Genomic DNA, 16,379 nt, shown 5'->3' with positions numbered 1-16,379 from the left:
AAATGAATAAAAAATAAACATCACCGGAGAGTTTCTTTCAAAAGGAGAAAAGACCCAATGATGAGCTAGCAGAAGATTCTAAGACTTCCAACAAAAGAAAACTCTATTCATTTAAAACAAAAATTTAAATTATGGGTTCATTGCAATAGGAGATCTACATTCTCCAATCCTGCTTTGTATAATATGTGGCAACTGGCTAGCCAATAAAGCCATGAAAGCTTCAAAACTTCTTCACCACATAGAAACCAAATACCTTGAATTAAAAGATATGACTTTGGAGGTTTTTTTTTTTAAACAAAATTCACGTTTTGTTTAGATTGAGATAAACTATACAAAATTTTCTTCACCAAAAATAACAGCAGTTATTTTCTGTATTATTTCTAGATAAACCACAAAACATTCATTTTTTAGGTTTTCAGTTTTGCTTATAAATCAAGATGAAGCAGTAGATAAGAGTCATGGAAAAAGACAAGAAAACAGACAAGTCAGTTGCCTGTATGAATGGCCTCTGATTCTGCCTTGACAGTGAAGCAGAAGTGTTCAACATTTACCTGCTAAGAAGCTTATGAAGATGTAGGTTTCACCTAGGAACGTAAACAGCAATAACCAGATGTGGAATAACAATGGCAAGCTCTTCCATTCCAGCTTAAACTGTAACCTCTTCTTTTAAGTTCATTTAATAAAGACAAACTCTACATTGAAATCTGGTAGGCTCATAAACTTCTCTTTAGTAATTCCCTTAACTGCCCATTAGATTTTTAATAACATACTTAAAACTCTTACTAATCACAGGTCAATGATGGCCTTCACCATAACATTTTATAAGATGCATTTTCTCCCACACCACCTCAAAATTCATTTCTTCAAAAACTGACAACTTGAAAGTGGATCCACAATGACAGTGTTGTCTAAAATGACTTAATTAAAACAATTCCATAATGCCACCAGCAGAGGTCACACCAAAGCGGTGTGGCACTTACAATGCCATCTTTTGCCATTCTTTTTTTTTTTTTTTTTGGTACCAGGGATCGAACTTGGGACCTTACACTTGTGAGGCAGGCAGTGGAACCATGGAGAAGAACAGACAGGTCTCAGGTGCACAAGGATTCAGAGGGGCCATTTAAATATGGAGATTATCAATGGCTAATATATTCAATGACAGGTCTGTGGGCTAACATATTCAATGATTAGGGGCCTACATATCCCTTACAGCTTTTCTTTCAAATAGCAAATATAAGAAAAAGCCCACTGTAAAAGTCTCTTAGGTATTTTCAACAGTTCCTGAATTATCTGTAGGAAGCTCTGATTTAGTTGTATATAGTTTGATATATGTGTCCACCATTAAATCCAGATCATGTTTTACATCAAAATTTATGTTAAGCAAAGCCAAGTGGAGTTTTTTTTAAAGAAAAAATATGTGAATGTGAGGAACAGAAATAGCTATTGAAGGCCACAACCTTATCAAATTCATCCCCACTGAGGGTATCGTTCTTAGTGGCTAACCATATTGCTAAAGCTTAGAAGCACTCTACTATTGGTGAAGAGTTGATCCTGCCTGCTGCTAAAGACATTTGTTGTGAAATTTTAGCAGAGTCTATAGTTCAAAGGGGGAATGTATTCCTCTTTCAAATAGTATCCTAATTAGATGAACAGATGAAATAGCACAGAAAATTGAGGCATAGTTGGTTAGAGAGGATTAATGAGGCACCATGGTATGTAATCCTGGTAGACAAGTCAACCCATGTTGACAACAAGGCAATAATGCTCATTCTTGCATGATTATTTTGAAGAGGATGAACATAAAGATATGTTATATGCACTTCTGATGTCAATCAACACTACAGCTGCAGAACTATTGAAGTCTCTGAATGATTGCATATTAGGAAAACTGAATGGGTCATTTTATACCAGTATATGCACGGATAAAGTGATTGTCATGACTGGACGGCTTTCTGGTTGCAGTGCTCAGGTCAGAGAGGTTGCTTCTGAATGTGAGTGGATGTATACTGTGTCATCTATGCAGAATTTTTTTTTTTTTGTACCAGGGATCGAACTCCAGACCTTGCACTTGCAAGGCAGGCCGTGGCACCACTGAGCTAAATCCCCAGCCTTAGAAATGTTTGCTACTCAACGAATGTCCCCTGAACTTAACATTTTGCAGGATGTGATTAAAATTATCAAGCACATTAAAGTACTTGTCATTAACTCATGTCTGCTCCTATAGCTCAGTGAGGAGAAAAATACAGAGCTCATGAATTTTCTCTTATACAAAGAAGTGAGATGGCTTTCTAGAGGTAGATCACTGGTCAGAGATTTTGAGTTATGAGAGCCACTCCAGGGATTTCTTTTAGAAAGACAGTCACCACTGGCAGCACATTTCAAAATGAACCACAAAACTTCCCTACCTGTGTGACATATTCAACATGCTCAATGAACTCAACCTGTCAATTCAGGGGAAAACAACAAATTTGTTCAAGTTGGCAGGTGAAGTGGCTGCATTAAAAGCCAAACTGGAATAATTGAGGCAATGAGTGTACCCTAGGATTTTTGACATTCAAACATTACTATGTAGAGACTTTGAAAGACTGGGCCAAGGCCTTCTTTTTTCCAGCTGGTATATGATCACCCATCTCAGCTTTCAAAAGAGACTTGGAGTATTACTTCCCAACAACCAAAGACCCCCAAACTGGGATGGAGTAGATCTGCAATCTATTTGTGAATGAGTCAGGTAAACTATGTTCATGCTTGAGAGAATCAATTGCTTGAGGCAATAAATGATTGTGGTTTTAAAAACATGTCTGAGACAACCTGAACTCTCCACACGTTCTGGATTAAGTCAAGGTAGAATATCCTGAGATTACTACAAAAGGACTGAAAAGCGTGCTTCCATTTCTAACATCCTAGGTTTTGTGAAGTAGGGTTTTTCTTCAGTGACAGCAACCAAAATGAGATTATGGAGTACACTAAACATAAATAACACTCTTTAGTGGCAGTGTCTGCCATTGCCCCCAAATGGGACTGTCTGTTTGCAGAAAAATAGGCTCAGGATTCCCACTGAGTCTGCATGATGGTGTGCTGTATAATTATTTCATTATATATAATAATAGAAATAAAGTGCATAATAAATGTAATGTGCTTGAATCGTCTTAAAACTCTTCCCTAAGCCTTCCCCTAGTCTGTAGAAAAATTGTCTTCCACAAAACTAATCCCTAGTACCAAAGGTTTGGAGAGCACTGCTCAGAAGATTCAGGCTAATGTTAGTGGTTTTGGAAGTAAATATTCTGGTATCTTTTGTCAAATTACTTAGTCTTGCATTGTTGTGTAAGAAGTTTGCATGTATGCTCTAATTTTCCTCAGTATGGATAGTTATAAAGTTACCAGATTCATTCGATAGTCACTTAAAATTCATTTAAATTCACTTAAAATTGGACAAATATTTGTTGAGTACCTACCATATGGTAAGAATTGTTCTACATACAAGCAGTATGATAATTAACAACATGACAAAAATTCATCTCTTTGGAGAGGAGAGATTGACAATAAAACAGAATAAACACGTAGAATGTACATTATTTAAAGAGACAAATGTGAAGGAGAAAAACTAAAGTAAGGAAGGGGAATAGAGAACATATTAAAAGATAAATGTTAAAATTTTAGATTGAGTAGCTAAAGATGCTAGCATTTGAGAAAAGACTGTGAAGAAAAGAAGGAAAGAACCACATGGAAATGTAGGGGGAAAGCAGCAGAGAAAGCACTAAACACCAAAAGCACCGGCTTTGTACTGCTTGCATCAGCATCTAGGGGAACCTTGTCCATGTGGATCATTGGGACGGGCTTGACAATCTCTGTACTGCACCAGCGTTTAAAGGGGCCTTGTCTCAACTTCAGTCCCTTTTTTGCTGCAGTCTGCGAAGTATCCTACCTAGCTGGAAGACTCCCCTGTCTGTAACACTGTCATATCCTGTAAGGACTCTGAAACTGGACTCCAGCTCCTCTAATAGGAAAACTGAGTGTTCCCAATGGCCTGGAAATCTGTTGGGAGACATGCTCATTCTTGTCAGTTTCCATACCATAGTAGCTCCAGGAAAGGCCTTGAGGGTCAGCTCCATTCCCTCTCAGCTGGGTTTGCACGCAATCCAGCCCATGTAGGGAATTGCTAAGACTCTTGCCCACTGGTGCCACCTGGTTAGGCTTATTATCAACATCAGCCCCAGAGAATATTCTATATTAGCACCTAAATTCCCTTTTCGCCTCTTATGCTGTGGTCTGGGAGCACTTTTATCCAGACAGTCTTGCTGGGAGTTGCACCCATTTGGGTCCATAAAACAGGATTGCCAGTCTCTGTCCTGCATCAGATCCTCAAACAACCCTGAATCCTGGTCTTGGTTCATCTGTCTGCAGATTAAAAATGGTTCTGCGCACCTGGAAATCTAGAAGGTGGCATTTCTAGTAGTGTTCCTACAAGCTGATTCCAACAGAAGGGTTAAGCATTGCTCCAAAGTTTTGGCCTGAGCAACTGCAAGTTAAGGGTGTTTTCTTTTCTTTTTCTTTTTTTTAGTACCGGGAATTGAACTCAAGGCCTCTTGCTTGCCAGGAGGACACTGCACTCAACATCCCTGGCCCCAAGGGTGTTTTCATTAACTGAGATAAGGAAGTCTGGGGAACTGTATATAAATAGTTTAGTGTTAAACATGTTAATTTTGAGGTGGCAATTAAATTTCAACTGAAGACATTAAGAATGAAGTTTTATAACTAAGCTCAGGATTCAGAATAGAGTTTAAGCTGGAGATATAAATATGAGAGTTATCAGGGTATGGTATTTAAAGCTGTGAGACTGGCTAAAATTTAAGGGGTAGCATATAAATAAAAAAGGTGTCTGCAACTGAGAGTTGGGATTCCAAAGTGTACATTTTAAGAAAGAGAGAGTGTACAAGGAGAGGAGAAGAGGTCAAGGAGAAACCAAATAAAGAAGGAAGAAAGTGAGAACAATGTGGTATCTAAGAAACCAAGTAAAGAATATGTTTTTAAGAGGAGAATGTGTCAAATGCTGCTGATAGTTCAAGGAAGAAGAGTTTGGAAAAGTGGCTATTGGATTTAATAATACAAATTGCATTGGTGATCTAAATAATAGTAGTTTTTGTGAAGCAGTAGCAATAAAAACCTAGTGGATTGAGAATGAGAGTAGAGAAAATACAGTCAGTCACTACAGAGAATTCTTTTAAGGGGTTTTGTTTTAAAGAGAAATAAATTGAAGCAGGCACAGTGAAGAGAAAATTTTTTTCATAGGAGAAATAATAGCAGTTGGTGTCCTGATGGGAATGATCCAAAAAAAAGAAGGAATGAATATGATTCAAGAGAAAGGTGAGAATTACTAAAGTCATGCCATTAGTGAAGGAACAGGAATGGAACACAGTGCAATAATTACGCGTTGGCTTAGCCAAAAGTATAGGTGGTATAAGTTCATTATTAGTAGCAGGAAATAAGGTAGAGCGAATACAGCCACATTCAAGAGGTAAGTAGATGAGGTAAAAGAGTTCACGGAAGTTTTCCCCTAAAGACTTAATTTTGCCAGTGATATAGGAACCAAAGTAACCAGCTAAGAGTGAGTATCGTAGCTGGGCGTGGTGGTACATACCTGTAACCCCAGCTACTTGGGAGGCTGAATCAGATGGGTTGCAAGTTAAAATAAAATAGAACTGTACATATAGCTCAGTGATAGAGAACTTACTTACTATGTATGAAACCCTGGGTTCAATTTCCAGTACCACCCAAAAAAGTGATTATGGTGAAGGGGCTATTGGAGGCTTGGAGAAAGAGGTTCAGAAAGCATGAAGTGTCAGCTAGAAGAGTACAGATTGGGTATCTAGTATGATCACAAGTTACTGAGAACCTGCCGAGGGACAGTGGTTTGAGGGTAAGTTAGAACAGCCAGCGTTATTTTGTGCTGCATTCTGTTCAGCATTATGTGGGGGTGCAGCAGCAGCAGGGAGTTGGATTTAACTAGGGTGTGTTTGGCTAAGCACAGCAGCATATCCTAGTCCCGCACCCTACTCACTGACTCACAGAAATATCAGTTATCTATTTCTTCCCTAACAGAACTGTTGTTCAGAGATCATGGTGATTCTGACTCTGCTTTCAATAATTCTCCTAAAACTTGCAAAAGTTTTGTTTGTGTTTTGTCATTCACTTTTTCTCTCCCCATCTCACAATATGTGTTTTTCTATTTTCAATATCATGCAATATAGTTGTACCTTGACTAATTTTCCAAAAGTGTACAGACAATTGTGGAAGGAGAGGCATTATTAACACTCTAGCGATAGCTCAATAACATTAAATATCATTTATTGAGAACTTTCTCTTCTAGGCATTTAGCACACATTCATAATCCTATTAATAAGTTTCCCCATTTTCAAGGAATAGAAATTTAAAAGAAAAAATGAGTCATGCAGCTAGTATATGACATGCAAGCTTTTTCCTGCATGTTCTACAGCACTGACTCCAGGCATGAGACCACATTCTCCAGCCCTTATTTGCCAAGGTAAAATCAAGTTTTTCTTGTCCTAGCTCCAACTGTCACATATGCGAGTGACACTGTATGTGCTTGCTCAAATATCTTTAGTCCAAGGTGTCTTTTCTAGTTTTTCTTTTCAAACGTTAGGTCATTTTATGACCTTGATTTTGAAATTTTAATTTTCATGGTCCAATGCTAATCTGTTCCTAATCTGAACTTTTTCTGATGTTCTCCTACCTATGCATTCCAGGCCATTTTGTAACTCCCTAGACCTCTGCTCACTAGGCTTTGGTAGGCCCTTTCCCCCAGTTATAACAAATAGAAATGTCTCCAGGGAATTGCCAACTGTTCAATAGGAGACACAGTCACTCCAGATTGAGAAACACTGCAAGCATTAAAGTAAACATTAAAGTAAGCATTAAAATCTTGCCCTAAATTTTATATTGCCATAGTATCTATAATTATTATACTTTTAAACTTTAGAATATTTTGGAGTGGGGGTGGGACCGAAGGCACACATTCTGCCCCTAGCCAGGTCCTCATCCCCAAGTTTTAGAATATTTTTTAAAGAAAAAGTTGAGCCCTTCTGAGACTTTTATTTTTCTGTAACCTAAGAGCTCCTTGCCTCAGCACTGTCATTATAGTTAGAATTAACTGTAGTAGTCCTTATGTTCCCACTGTACTTTGAAAAAAAGTCTTATGATAGCATTCGTCACATTCTAGTAAGAGTGCTAAACAAAACCACATTTCTAGCTTTAAGACCAGCATGTCTTTGGTGACAGAGATCATGTAATATTCATCTTTGGATTTCTAGTGCTTGCAAAAATACATAGTATGTACTCAATTTGTGTTTTTAAACCCTGCTGAGAGGAATCCCACATACTGGCTCTTATCTATGAGGACAGATTATCCATTTGTCTTGTGACCTTTATTCATAGCACAGCCCTGCCACCTAGTGGCCAATTACCCAAAGAATAAATAAAATACTTAGGATCAAATAAGTTAATGCGTCATATATCTCAAATACAAAAATATAAAATTATATTCATTATCAAAAGACAAAGAAATTTGCATGCTACTTTTGTATACAAATAAATTTTTCAAGTAATAAAATATTCAAAATTGTATCTTTTTTGCCCAAGGGAAGTTAATTTGTATGTATAGGGTTTTTATTTCTAATATATATAGCATTTTTATGTGAAGACAAGTGAATATACTCAATATATATGGTCCTCCAACTTTTGATTTTATACAAGGTCCATTCTCAATCAAAGGTAGGCATTTCTGCTTTCTCCTTCAAAGACCTTTGTCTAAATCATTCAACAGAATACCTGCCAGGACACAGAACTCTGTTAAACAGGAAGACAAGACAAGCCCTTTAGCTAGCAGGATTCCTTGACTTATTTGATAAAAGTTGTTTCACTACTTGGAACAGCAGATCTCTTACTGTGTGGACTGAATTCATCCATTAATTGGACTAAATGAGCTAATAGCAAATTGGCCTAAATATAAAAAATGAACTGTGAAGAAGCATTTTCATTACTGATTGAATAAATCTCACTAACTCAGTCCACCAAAATGGTTATGTATTTTATAAGTGACTCATTCATTATCTTACTGGTGCAATAACAATAATACAGTTAATAGTGCAGATTGGATAAGGGACAAAAGAATGGGAAGAGAGAGACAAGAGTTTGAAATTTAATTTCAACTTTATTGCTTAGTATTTCCATAAAACTATTACTAATTTATATTTATGAGTTTCAAAATGTATTTGCTTTAGCAGGAAGGCATAACCAAATGTCTCTACATTATGCTGAATTGTTCTATCATTTGTCTTTTTGTTGAGATCATTAACATGCTTTGAAAGCAAATTAAGCAGATGTACAAACTCACAGATATTTCATATTCTTCCTAATATTAGCTTCTGATACATTGTACTTGAAAGATGTATGACTTGAAAGATGAATACTTATTTCTAATACTTCTAGCTTACCAGTGGCATGACCTGTTTTTTGCTCTACGATATTTAAAATACCTGAAGAAATTTAAAAGATTATTTAGACCAATCTCTCCTTGTAGAGATAGAGAAAATGAGGCCTGGAGAGGCCTAGCACCTTGTCTAAGGTCATGGAGCTAATTATAGCAGATGATTCCAGGATTCTCAGTTGCTAGAAAAAGTGACTATTTATTCTGGAGGCCACGCCATAACATAATGCCCGAGGCTGTGCACACCATTAAGAGTACCACAAGATAAGATTCTCAAGCCCAAACCACCAGGCTTCTCATCAGTTTACACTTCCCTAAACTGCAGGATGGCGAACCTCCAAGTCACTCTTTTTCTCACACGTGCTTAACCTACAAGCTCTGTTATCCTCTCCACTTCCATCCTTTCCCAAACTAACCCTTCAGGTTTGTCCTTTAACTCCATCTGATCAGCATCTTTTCCTACAGATATTCCTTTCACCTTCTTGCCTTGTTGAAATCTACCTGGGCCTGAGACAATGTCAGAAGTCAAAGTGGGAGCATATCTTGGTTCCTCCCATTACTACTTCCAAATTATTTCAACTCTTCTCTTCTGCAAAAATGATTGCTTTTTTGATGCTTATGTCTCTTGGATATGTCACTGATTCCTTCTTATTATTTTCTGCCAGTCTCCGAGCAATCTCTGTGCTCATCCACCAGTCTTCTGTTCCTGGGAAAGGGTCTTCCATTCCACCTCACTGCCTTTAATATCAGTTCTTAATTCAGTGACTCAAAAAATCCCCGTCTTCTGTTTTGACTTCCATATGCCAAAGACACTTGCCTTTTCCCACTTCAGTCACACATTCCATGTCACACCCTGGACATTTTCTCTTAAAAAATAGCAACTTCTTCAAAAATTGCTAATGAAAAAACAACAAACTTTGGATCTATATAGCTTCCTATGTGAACAGTTCAATGATGCGAGTACTCCCATGCAACCAGACAATTCTTCAATGCTGTGGGGACATTCAGTCCTTTCAGCTCACCATTTCCTTATTATCTTCTGACCCCTCCTGTCACTTCTCATCTTGCTCAGCACCGATTATAATATCATCCACATAGTCACCATTTTGCAAATACCTTTAACTCTCAGCTCTTTCTTTGCTTCAATTGAGTTCATCTTACAAAATCCCCAAACATCAAATAACTCACCCAGATTCAGACCTATCTGTTTACACCAAAGAAGGAAAGTTTCTATAACAGAAATTACATAATCAGGTGACTAATTTCCCTTGATGTCCACAATCATTGGCCAGAATTTGAATCTTTATTTGACACAGAAATCTTGTTATATTTCTCCAATAAGACTTTTTCTCCCCAGGATGATTATATTGATCTGGCTCTTTCTGCTATAATCTTCTACCCCACTTCTACCTTTATCTCTCAGATGTTTGCTACAAGTGTTATTGAGAGTATGGAACTGTCATATGGAATATTTTTATCCTTCCATGACTAGATCACCAAGATATATCCCTAAACCTTTTTCTCACCTCTATCAGAGAAAGGGTGAGGAGTGTTCCTCCTTTTGAAAGGTATTTCCTTCACATGTGTCCTGTGTCTTTTGTTCTGAGAGCTTCTCAAGGGCACTGATCCTTTTATTTTCTGTTTCTTTAGTAAACCACTCTAGTATTTCCATAATAAAAGGAAGTGTTGTCCTGATCCCATATCCTCTATCTAATAGCAGCTCCAATTTTTTGTTTACTTATTGTTTTCCCTGATTAAAGTTTATGGCTCCAAAAGCAAGGGAACATAGGTAAATGTATTTCCTGATGTGTATACAAATTCTAACTACTTTAATGGCTGGTATAGGCTTGGCACTAAACAAATTTTTTATAATAAAAAGAATGAAAATGTCTCTATAATATAGCAATAATTAGATATATGCCACTTGTCTATTGATACCAATACTATTTATAATTATAAATAAATTCACATTTATTCAAGAGAAGAGTTACCATATATTTCCATTCTTTTTTCAATGTGGACGTAAAATAAGCTCATTTGAAGGTGGCATCTGGTTTTCTAGACCATATTCTAAATAGTTTAAGTATAAAATGATATTGACTTAACCAATAAGAAACCAACAGGAAAGAAATGGGTCTCAGGTACAGCTTGACCCATTAATCCCTATGATGTCACTAAGATACCTTCATCTTTTGGTCCATAATTCATCTGTGTATTGTTTCAATCTCTCCTACTGCAAATGGGATCTTTCCATGAATTGTAAGTGGTAGAATCTGCAAATTAAAACCACAGGAAAATGAAAATAGAAACCACAATGAGATACCAATTCCATACCTGTAGGATGATTATTATTAAAAAGACAAAAAGTAATAAGCTTTGTTAGGCAAGCATATGGAGAAAAAGCAAATATACACACTGTGAGAATATAAATCAGTATAGCCCTTATGAAAAACAGTATGAAAATTTCTCTGTCTTTTTTTTTTTGGTACCGGGGATCAAACTCGGGTCCTTGCGCTTGTGCAAAATTTCTCAAAAAAAAGGAATTACTATATAATCTGGCCGTCCCATTCCTGGTATATTTCCAAAGGAATTGAAACCGGCATCATGAAAAGATATCTGCACTTCTATGTTCATAGAACTCTATTCACAATAGCTAAAATAAATAAATAAACTGTCTATCGGAAAAGGAATGGATTTTTAAAACATAGTGTACACCGTAAATGAATTATTTTCAGCCTTAAAAAAATCTGGATATATTTGACAACATGGATGAACCTTGAGGTCTTTATGGTAAGTTAAATAATGTAATCACAAAAGGACAAATATTGCATGATTTCACATAATGGAGTATGTGAAATTTTATAGACCAAGATGTATATTTAATTTGCATCCATTGATTAGTGATGTTAAACATTTTGTAAATACTTTTTGAACTTTTTTGTGTGTGTGAAGTACTTGGCTGTTTTCCACTTAATGTTAAATTTTGTCTTAATGATTTGTGAAAAGATACTATCTTTACCTTGAGTTTTTGTATCAACTGCACAATGATAGAGTTATCAAAAGTAACTCAGAGTATAGACTGGAACCATAGAGCTTGAAACAATTGACTTTACGTGGTAAATTAAGGTTGATAGCAGGTTTAGAATGATAAACACTATGTTCTGTAGAAAATTGTTTTTGATGGGAAGATTTGTGATCTAATTTATATTGTAGAACAGAGGTCAGCAAAGTATGGCTCTTGAGCCACATCTGACCTACTGACATTTTTGTAAATAAGGTTATACTGGAATATATCTACATGCATTCATTAATGTATTGTTTGTGAAAACTAACTTGCTACACTGGCAGCATTGAATAGTTGCTACAAAGACTGCAATGCCCACAAAGCCTAAAATATTTACTATTTAATTCCTTTCTAGATAAATTTGGCAACTTTTGATTTAGGAGGATACCTCTGGCAGTAAGATGAAGGCAAAATAATAATAGGGGGAAAATAAATACATGAAAAAATTTTTTATTTTATTAGTACATGTTTGCAGTACATAATGATTACATTCACTGTAGGGAATTGGTACATGTACATAACACATTTCAATTCTTTTTCCCCCCTCCCTCCCTTTATTTTTCCAGCATCAGATTCATTTATTTATCTTATAAGGCCTTATAGTTATCATATATACAAACTAATAGTCTAGACAGCATATAAAACATGTAAGATAATTGTATTAAGTCAAGGTACACTTTTAGATATTTGTCCATGTTGGATTACAGTAATTACTTTTTCTCTTTTTTCCTATTATCTGTCTTTTGTTTTGAGATGTATGTTTTTCATATAAGAGAAACCATGTAATATTTAAACTTGTGTGTCTGAGATAACTTTACTTAACATTATGGACTCAAGATAGATCTATTTTTCTACAAATGCCTTGTTTATCCTTCTTTATGGCAGAATAGTACTTCATTGTGTATAAACACTACATTTTCTTTATTCATTCTTCTGATGATGGACATATAGACTGTTTTTAAGATTTAGCTATTATCAATTGTGCTGCTATAAACATAGGTATGCATATATCACGGTGGTATAATGTGTCAAACTCCTTTGAGATGATACCTAGGAGAAAAGCTGGGTCAAATGGAATTTGTACTTTTAGTTTTTTAAGGAACCTCCATACTGATTTCTATAGTGGTTGTATCAGTTTACAGTCCCACCAACAATGAAGAAAAGTTCTTTTGTCCAGTCTTGCTAGCATTTGTGATTGATTTCTTGATGACAGCCATTCTTTCTGGAGTGAGACGAAATCTCAGCGTTGTTTTAATTTGCATTTCTCCAATGGCCAGAGATATTGAACATTTTTTCAATGCATGAAAAATATTTGGAAGAAAACTATGTTAGGTTCAGGTAAGAATGATAAAGACAGTCTCAAGCAAAGTTAGTAAGCATGGAAAAAAGGGAAAATTTACATTTTTGCATATAGAATCATCTGGATTATTACATATGAGAATAAATAGGTAAAAAATGACTGTGCTTTATATCTTTTAGTGATCAGAAGAATGGTGATGTTCTTGATTATGAATGATGGAAAAATAGTGGAGAAAAAGCCTCCAGAAACAATGATTTTCACTTTGAATAAACACAATACCTACACGAGACACACATAGAGCTTTCCCAAATAATATCCAAACTGGTCTCCAAGGCTAGTGGAATTACAAGGGTCACTGATCTGTAACTGGTAGGTGGTGCTATAGGAAATCCACTTAAGGAAATGTAAAATAAAGAGTCCCCCAAAATTTTGTATTTAGTGTGTCACTAAACCATATAAAAGAAGATTACAGAGAAATTCAAGTGAATTAATTAAGTCTAGATATATTAAAATAGATAACTCACAAAATACATGATGAGTTTTAAAAAAGCAAGCTGCCGTGGGTAATGATTCTGTATATATAAAATATTAAAAGTATAAAATAACATCTATTTTACACACACTAATGTAGAAATGACAATACAATTTCACAGTAGGTGGAAGAGAGGAAGAGAATAGGAAGAGAGACTGCTTGAGTTGTCATGTTTTATTTCTTATTATAGAAAGCTACAACTAAGATATCCAAAGAGAGAAATATAAATTGAAAACACAAATTAAGAAAAGATAAAGGTTTTGGCCATCAGAGAGGGAGGAAATATGTTTTAAAAGAAGAGCACAAAATGTACCATCGAACTTTGCAAACAAGTAGAATGATGACCAATACCAGGGACCCCTGCAGAGGATCCTGATCTGCTCGGTGCTATGATGCAAAGCAAGAAGACTGACTCAGAGACAGAATCAAAGCTAAATGGGGAACTAGGATGGTCAGAGCTGAGCAAACAAAGATCCTGAAACTGTTGATATTTATTGGTCACACAATCATTCATTAAGTTGGGGTGAGGGGGTTATGTGTGGTTGTTAGAGATAAGTTGCTGATGCCGGCAAGGTTTGTAAAAGAAGGGATAAAGCATTCTTGCATTAGAAAGAGAACAGGCCAGATATAGGTTGTAGTTAATGATTAATCTGTCTTTTCAGTTAAGGTTTCAATTCTGGGAATGGAATTTGAGTGAGAGTCACCCTGCCCTCCACTGTCATGTTATCTCATATCAGAGTCTCACAGCTTCACGGACCATTTCTCTGGCCTCTGCTGTGGCCATTGATGGGGGAATAATGCTAATCTACATGTCACTGCAATGCCCCTATGAGTCACACAGGTTTCGGTCAGACTCACTTTTTAAAACAAGTCAATTGTGGGGTTGACTCTTTACAGCCTGCACTGCTTATAGCCTGCTTTGGGCATAACCAACAGGGTAGTCTCCCACATACTAAGAAGCTCTGTTTTTGATCAGAAATGTGCAAAAAATTGAATCAGAATAACAGAGGTAGGGGCCAAAGGTGATGGGTAGAGAAGTGAGTCTTGGTACTGAAGTAGGAGGACTGAGAGCAAGTGTTTCTTTCAAAAAGGTTGATAATAAAGAAGGAAAGCAGAGAGAAAATGTGGTTTGACTCTGGAAAGCTCCCAAAGGCTCATGGTGTTGAAAGCTTAGTCCTCAGCCTGACTTTCTTCCTTTGAAATTATTTACCTCAAGTATTTTGTCTAAAAGTAACAGAAAGTGACTAATAATTAATGTGCCTGATGCTTTAATTTCACACAAGATGGGTACTCAAATAATTTTTCCCCCTCAAACATTTGAGTCCTCAAAGCTTGGTTCAAATTACAAATAACATGAATAGTAGTGTTGTGGAAGTTGAGAAAATGTGAGCCCTGAAACCTAGATATTTTCCGGGTGTAGATATTCCATGCAGATAGATAACCTATGAACTGGTTTAAATCTTGATGTAGCCATCCAGTCCAGGATCTTTCAGTCTTTGTGACTTAGAAGCTTAATCTCATCAATGTGAACACAATTAGGATGTCTCAGGAAGCTGGTTCATTAACAAATCTCATTAGACTGATGTGTAAACCTCTTTACTTAAAATGAAGAGTTTGATTGCCAGGTAGTCCAGACTCATCAGCATGACCAGTGAGCCAAATTATCACAAGGGCATTTGAGAAGCAAGGAAGCAGAACAAGGAATTACATTAGTGGAATATTTAATGATACCTGGCTTTGATGTGACAATCTCTGAAATGGTGATATGCTTCCTGAACTGGTTAAGAATATTTTCTCTTCAGGTGGAGATATGCTCTAACAAATTTCGTTTTTTGGCATCTTTATTTCTAAACATCCTTCTGAAGTTCATACAGTATTCATTCCTTACAAATGTTAATACTTTTCTACTTGGGAATAGATGCATTTCTTAAAATGATTCTGCTTTTTGTTTGTATTGCATGCTCTATGCATGTTATTCCTTAACTTTCAGAGTTATTTAAGAACATATTATCACCTCCATATAGTAGACAAAATTTCATTTGTATTTGTAAATTTATAAGTACATCCTAAAGGGTGGTTGGGGTCAATGTTCCTGAAATTTCAGTCATACCTGAACCACTTACATGGGTTTTACTATCTCTGAGGACAATTATAATTTGTTTATTATATTTTTTGAAAAGTAAACTTAATGCTTTACATAAATTAACTTGCAAAAGATACTTTATGTTAATACCATTAATTACCAATGCACTCTGCATTTGATACAAATAAGTTCTAAAGAGATAAGCAAAATAAAAATAACATTTTTTGATTAATTCATTTCCCACTATCTGTACATAGATAAAACCATTATTATCATAGCTGCTAAAACATGACATAGCATTTTGTATCTTCTCATATAAGTTCTAATATAGTCCCTATAATCTCTGCATATTACTAATGACAGCAAATATATTGCATTACCATAACATCAGCACTGCTCTGATTTACCAGAGCCTGAGATAAATGCCAGCTCAGCCTTTAAGATAAACTTTAGAAAGACTATTGAAAATATGAGTTATTTATTTGGAATGTTCATTAGGGTAATATCTTTTAAATGAGACCAAGTTCCATGGAAATAATCTATTATATCTTTCATGAAATTTTGTAAGAGTTTTAATGGTGCACTTAAAGGGCTATCATTAAAACCATCTATTGCTGTGTAGGTGGGGAGTTTTAAAACATTTTCTCAGCCATAAAAAGGTATAACTCTTTTGGATATACAACAAAATACTCTATTCAATAAGCATAGCAGGGTAATACATGCTAAAATATTTGAAAGTAATCATCAAGGAAAAGGTAAAGAACTATGGGCTTTATTGGGAAAGGTTCAAAAGACATACTTTCTGAAACTATCTGAAAAAGTATAGAGCTGATCAGGCACAAACAATACTGGAGAAAAGCCTAATAAGGTCTCTGTCCTCTGAGTCAGCAGTGGCCCTGG

General features: G+C 35.8%; 1 protein-coding gene across 1 annotated transcript in view; it reads right to left on the bottom strand.

The window, feature by feature from the left end:
* Positions 1-16,379, bottom strand: part of Cttnbp2 (cortactin binding protein 2) — a 454,755-nt gene that overhangs the window by 426,012 nt on the left and 12,364 nt on the right. The window contains exon 2 of the mRNA XM_087204593.1: positions 10,684-10,773. The gene's annotated coding sequence lies outside the window, so the exon portion shown is untranslated. The remainder of the gene's footprint in view (positions 1-10,683; positions 10,774-16,379) is intronic.

This window comes from Heterocephalus glaber, unplaced genomic scaffold (assembly GCF_053883595.1).
Source record: "Heterocephalus glaber isolate CG9 unplaced genomic scaffold, H.glaber_assembly_v1.0 deba00000546, whole genome shotgun sequence".
NCBI classification, from domain to species: Eukaryota; Metazoa; Chordata; class Mammalia; order Rodentia; family Bathyergidae; genus Heterocephalus; species Heterocephalus glaber.
This window is presented reverse-complemented; position numbering and strand designations above follow the sequence as displayed.